Below are 6717 nucleotides of genomic sequence, written 5' to 3'. Positions count from 1 at the left end.
CTGTGAAAAATTCTTTATTCCAGCTCCCAGCAGGACTTTGATGAACAAAATTACTAATTTGCTCTGAGTTTATCCCAAAAGTATCTGAAAAGGAGGAAGCATTGGAAAGAATTTTGCATCACTGTATGTTTCTTTTTCTAAAGAAACTGTAACATTTTCATTGTAAGCAGCAGCAGCTAGTCTTGCATTCCAACAAAGACCTGGAGAGAAAACTCTACCGCCTTAAAAATTGCCGTCTTGCATGTAAGTTAATTTTCGATTTTTTACAATGAAACTATTTACAATGTTAATAAGAATATTTACAAGCTTTGACTCTGAGCTCTGCCTCCTCTGTTAGACACTAGCATGTCCTCCCTTCCTGCTGGAGCTGCAGTGATTCCATACAGGAAAGAATGCAAAACTCAGAGGTTGAAAGGGAGCTGAGGTATTCAACACAGAGTTCTGGATCTGAAAGACTAGCAAGTGGCTATATAAAAGACACAGTGACACCTGCTCTTTGAGGCTTCCAAACTCTCCTTGGCAATTTGCTGTGATGTAATTTTTAAAAATATATCCTCTCCCCTTTTACTTACAGTTTTATGCTTTATGCTTCATTCTTTGTAGTGTCTTCTCTACACCAAAAAAGACAGTTCAGGCATTTCTTTTTATCGCTATTAATTATCAGTAATTCAGTGAAAAATGTCATGTACCTTCACCCTGACCTTTTAAAATGCTGCATTTATACTCATATTGTTTGAGGACTTCCAGGCTTTCTTATCCTGGTTTTCTAATTTCAAGGTACTTTTTAAAAGTTCACTTGTGTCATAGCTGACCCAGGTCACCAGGCATTTCTTACATATGAAAATAATTTTGTCTTGATAAAGCAAAACTAAAAATTTCACTGCTTTATAAGCATCAAATATTTGAATTCCAAGATTAGGTGGAATAGTTTTTTTCAGTTTTCTCACTAGAAGAGATGGCCCATGCAGACTGATACTTTCTCCAGTAACAGTGAGAACAGTGACTACTCTGACTTTCTAAGGTCTGGAAAGTGTCTTAAAAGCTTATTTCTATTATAACACATTCTCAGTAACTAAGACATTCACTGCAACTGATGCTGTCACAAAATGGGAGAAGGAACCTATGAAAGATTTTGACAGGTTGGATGACTTACCATAGATCATACTCTTTTTGCATGTCTTACTTCTTTCTACGTCTTTCCTTATGTCTCCTTCTATATATTATATACCACTATGCTTTCCTCATCACAACAATTCCCTAGCACACTAAAAGTAACATTAGAATTTTCTCCTTAAAGATAGATTATTTCCAGAATTCAACTTTATAAATTAGGTAACAAGAACAACCCTACAAACATAGAATAGTCTAAGTTGAAAGGTGGCTGTTAAGATGATCTGATCTAAACTCCTGAAAGCAGAGATCTAGATTAGGTTACCCAGGGCTCTGTCAAGCCAAGCTCTCACCAATTCCTGTGAGGAACTTTCCACCATTTCTCTGAGCAACCTATTCCAGATTTTAGTTGTTCTCAATGTGAAGAAAATCTTTCCTGTGTCCAGAAGGATTTTTTTTCTGAAGAACTTGTGCCTATTGCCTCTTGTCCTCTCTTTGTGCATGCATGAGAAGAAAGCACCTCCCACAGCTGCACTTTCAAGTACTGGAAGACTGAAACTGCATCACCCCAAGCTGCCTTCTCTCCAGGATGAACAAATTCCATTCCTCAGATTTTCTTCTCAGGGATTTTTTCACATGCTGTTCCACTATCCTACTCTCTTATTTGGGAATCTGACCTACAGTAATGTATTGAACAACATTGCTTCTGAATGTGTGCATTTAGAAAGGAAAGGAGAACCACTTCAAAGCCTTCAAAAACAAAAACATGTTATTTTAACACAACTCCCTAAAGCAACTTAAAATTATTCATTTGCTAGCTCACCTTCCTTGCAGAAAACAAAAAATCAAGTCTTCAAAGTAAACAGCTTTAAATTTTGTCAAATCACAAATGGGTCAGACATGAGATGTGTGTTAATACACATGCACAAGAGAGAAGAGAAGAATGAAAGGCTGGATTTGAAGGGAACTGGCTTCTGAATTATTTTTAAAGATTTACAGTCCATGAAGACACCGTGTGGAGTGATGCAGAATAACAGGCTCAGAATTCAAGTACAGTCAAAACTAGAGTTATAGTGGGCTTTTTTTTTTTTTATTTTTCTGAGGTCACTTGGACCCAGAAATAAACTGTCTATACTCTGAAGGAAGTGAGAAACAACCAAACAGTAGAGGCACAGGAGAAGAGAGAGTTATGAGATTGTTTGGGTATGGTACTGCAGTATTGCAGTTAAAATAACATGTCCTTGCCTTGTCCTTTCTTTGCATGCCTGGATACACATTTGTAGCCTAATAGCTGCACATTAACTTGGACACTGTTGGATGCATACTTTCTCAACCACAGCATTTTAGGTTGTATTTCATATTTTAATTCCATCCACCTCAGTTTTATAACAGCTTATATAATCTATTTGCATCTGATTTTGAGAATAACTGTTTTAATTAATTTATGAAAAATTGTCTACCATGAAGTCCAGAGCATCATGTAGATAACTCTGAAGGGAAACATGCCCCACCTCTTTAACAAAGATTGACAGAAATTATCTGGTTTGAATCTTTATGTTTTTAAATGCACCAGCAAAACACAGAAATCATTCTAGAAGTCTCCACAAAGCTTTTCTTTAATCAATAGCCGCAGCATTATGTTCAAAAGAATGAAAACTTTGCAAAACATGACTACAAAATAAGAACTGAGTTATCATCTGAGATCCCATAATGTGACAATTTCTTAATTCTATTGTCATTAAATATGCTTTAAAACACAATATTAAAATGTGAATGAGGAGCAGGTAATTCTTCATATTGCAGAAAGTTGCAAAGAATCTCACAGCAACAGATCCCAATAAATGGATGCTCCAGATGCAGACAACATCTGGAGGTTTCCACACAGCCCCTTAGACGCTTAGTAGCTCTCCCACTCCTATTTGCAGGGAAAATCAGGATGACAGATACATAGGATCAGGTACAGAATAAAAAATATATAATAAAGTTTAAAAATACAATTAAAGAGGAAGAATAATAATTTTTTACAGATCTTCCAAATCTGTATCTCATGAAAGTGAAGCATATAAAGAACAGAATATGTAGTCTATAATGTGAAAGTACTAATTAAGATTTCTGAAAGACTGATTTCTCTTAAAGAAAAAAATCTCAGCCTATAAGTTATATATACAACTTTTTAAAATCTAAAATGGAAAAACTGTAGCCAAAAAGGATAATACTGAAAAATGCAGCTGCAGAACAATAAACAGACACAGAAAGGATAAAAATAGAGCCAGATTTTAAATTATAAAAATATAACCTATTATTGCCTACTTACCATTTAGTAAAGTGGCAAAATGTCCATGACATAGCCTAAACTTGCAGAAAAAGTAAAGGTTCAAAAACTCATCAAATCCAAACTCCCTGAAGAATTACCTGTGTTTTGGGGTGGTTTTTTTTGTCTTGACAGGCTTCAACAAAGATAATAAGAAGATGGTATCTAACCAACATGAAAGAACCGTGAAGACAGGGCAAGATTAAGCTATGGAGATCATGCAAGATTAAAGCTGCAGAATAGACACAGATAATTCTACATGTTAAGGTACTGTAGCTTATATTTAGTGAAAAGAGGAAAATATCACAGAACTTGTTTGCTTAAGGCATTATTCCTATTTAACATCAAGAAACAGGTCTAAAATGAAGAAACCAGGCTGATGCTTTGTTGCTCTGATAATGGTAGACTACTGAAGCTCATTGTGCATAATGACTATTATGCAGGGATTCAATACTGATCGTTTATGAACAAGTATGGCTGGTCCTTAAATAATTTATTTCACTGACAGCTTTTCTTCACAGCTGTAATAATTTCATGCAAGCAACAGCAAGCTTAAAGTTATATCAGTCACCATGAATTCTCTTAAAGAGTCAAGCAATATAGTGTCCAGGCTATTTTCAGTAAATACACAGCATTTTTATCAGCAGTGACAAATGCTAAACAAAACAGGAAAATAAGGGGTCTGGCAGTAGTATTAAGATGGTGCCATTTTTGTCACATTCCTAAGTTAAAATATTTTCCCTTAAATTTTAAGTATTTGCAACATTTTTACTTTCTCTTTCTACCTTTTAACTGTTCTCTTTTATCTTATATCACTGCATATTGTGCTATTTAAGATCCTGCAGAGGTGAATTCAACTGCACAGTTAATCTGAGCTGATACAGACATTTGTTTACTTGGTCCACATGCACAAAACTGTGCATGTACCAAAATATCCCTATTTTTCCAACAGTGTTAGTAAAAAAAAAAAAACCTATATTAGCTCTACCTACACATTTTGACACAGCAGATGCATTTTAAGTGCGGCTTTATAGTGTCTTTAATCATCTAATTGTACTGAGGAATACAAGAAATATGTGCTCCTCGTTAACTAGTAGGCTTTGCCACGAGATAGCCCTGCTCTTATTGACTCCACTGGGGGGAAATCTGAACTTATCATGTTTGTTCCCTTTGTTCCCCCTTCTTTTACCTACAGTTATGTCCTTTTTGGTGTCAGATGGGAAAGTGAGTTTAGGAGTCTGGTTATTCTAAATAATTTTAAAAAATGTTTTATGAACCAATTTTATTTTCAGTAGCTTAGTCTCCATTACTGAATCTCAGAAAAAAATATTCTCCCAAGAAATCATATTGAGCAAATAGTTCTAGGCATTCTGTTGCTTCCAGCTGAGTTTAGTGTGCCTTATAAGGAGAATTCATATTTTCTTAGGCAGAACTTCTTTCAAAGACATGCTGGAAAAGGTGATGCCATAAATCTGTGTCAGGCCCAGATGTGCAAGTCTCTGGTGCCTAAAAGTCATCCCAGCATATTTTCATAAATGCTTCTATGGTTTGTTTCAGCAGTTTAAAGTAATGTGTATATATTTTTAAAAATCACTTAATGTATGTCTGGTAAATATGTGATGTATTAACTGTACATAAAAGGCACAGGGGAGAGAGCCAGAGGCTGTGGCTCAAACATTGGTTAAAGAATTTTGCTCACAGGTCATAAAAACAATGACAAGGAGAGTCTCTCTCTGTTTGAGCTTGCAGGACTCAAGCTGTCAATGTACATCCCTCTATAAGCATGTGTATCCCTGCCAACAGCTTTGGAATAGCTCAACACAGAATAAAATTGCAGATTTCATTACTCTTCTGCTTATCACTGTCTCCAAAGAAATGTATCTTTCTTACTGCATAAAATATTCAGAACAGTTTAGAACTCTTTGTTAACACAGGTGCTTAATGTTCAAAACAGGATTGTGGGTTTTTTTCAGCTAGAATCATAACGTTTAATAATAATTTAAAATACATACAAAATTCACAGATAGACATATATAGTTCCTTTATTCCTTCACGTTAATTTGTTTCTATTACTCACATTCCAAGTATTTGTTTCCTGTATTTTCACATGCTCAGTTTAGTACTCCTCTTCTTATTACCACTCTGGTATCTTTTCAGTCTCTTTCTGCCTTTATATTCTTTTCTCCACTGCATTTTTACACCTCACTAAAACCAAGTCCCTTATGACATTATCATTTGCTTTCACCATTGTCAACGGGGCTTTTTCTTTCAGTACTGTAGGTCATTAAAATTTGCAGCCTTTTTCCAAATTTCCTGCCATACCTTTATTTCCTTTTCCCCTTAATAATATTATATAAAATTGTTCTTCATTATCTTTTTAAATATTATTCCTGCTAACAAAATCACTTGTTAATTTTAGTCAGAGCATGGTCCATTCATTCCTCTTTCAAAAATGAAAATAAATAAAGTAAGTAATGGTATGACTACTTATCTACAAAATACCTTCCAGGTAAAATTATAAATGCCATAAACAAGCATCCTCATCCTAATATTCAGACTCTTCTGAGAGAAATTAATATAATGTGTTTATTAAGTGTTTAGACAAATATTCAGACAAACCAGCACAGTGTCACAAAGTGCTGTCATTCTTAGACAAATTAAACTGGTTATACACCTTACACAGTATGCAAAAAACCACTTTGGAAGAAACACAAAGAATTTGGGAATAGTTACTTGAAATCAAAATTATCAAAATCTAGGCTTTGCTAGGATTATTTATTTGCGATTACACCATCAACTATAAATTCTGACTAAAAGAAGCAATTGTTCTAAGAGTGGAAGGCAGCCACTACTATATTTCCAATACTCATAGGAATATTGGGACATTGAGCCCTGCTATAAACGGGAGCTATGTAATATGAATTTTTCCATGAGTATCCTAGGAAAGAAAATGCAGCAGTAAACATCATTAGTCAAGCAAGACCTACATGTCATAAGCAATAGGCAAGAGTCCAGAAAGGCCACAAGGTTAAAATGCTTTGTTTGAGTAATTATAAGATTTGAAGGATTAGGCTGAACCAAAGGATTTAAGGACATAGAGGGATTAAAGGGAGAAATAAATAAATTAAATTAAAGAGAATGAAGGTATAGACAGAAGCACAAAAAGTGGTATTACAGTCACTAATTTTTGAAACAAGAATTGTTAAATAAAATAGATGTAATTAAATACAACATGATTTTGCTGTAGTTGTTTGCTAGTCATTACCTGAGTCAGCAGAGACAAAGATTCTTTCCAA

Source organism: Zosterops lateralis (genome assembly GCF_965231275.1).
Source record: "Zosterops lateralis genome assembly, chromosome: 6".
Lineage (NCBI taxonomy): Eukaryota > Metazoa > Chordata > Aves > Passeriformes > Zosteropidae > Zosterops > Zosterops lateralis.
Note: the sequence above shows the minus strand (reverse complement) of the source record.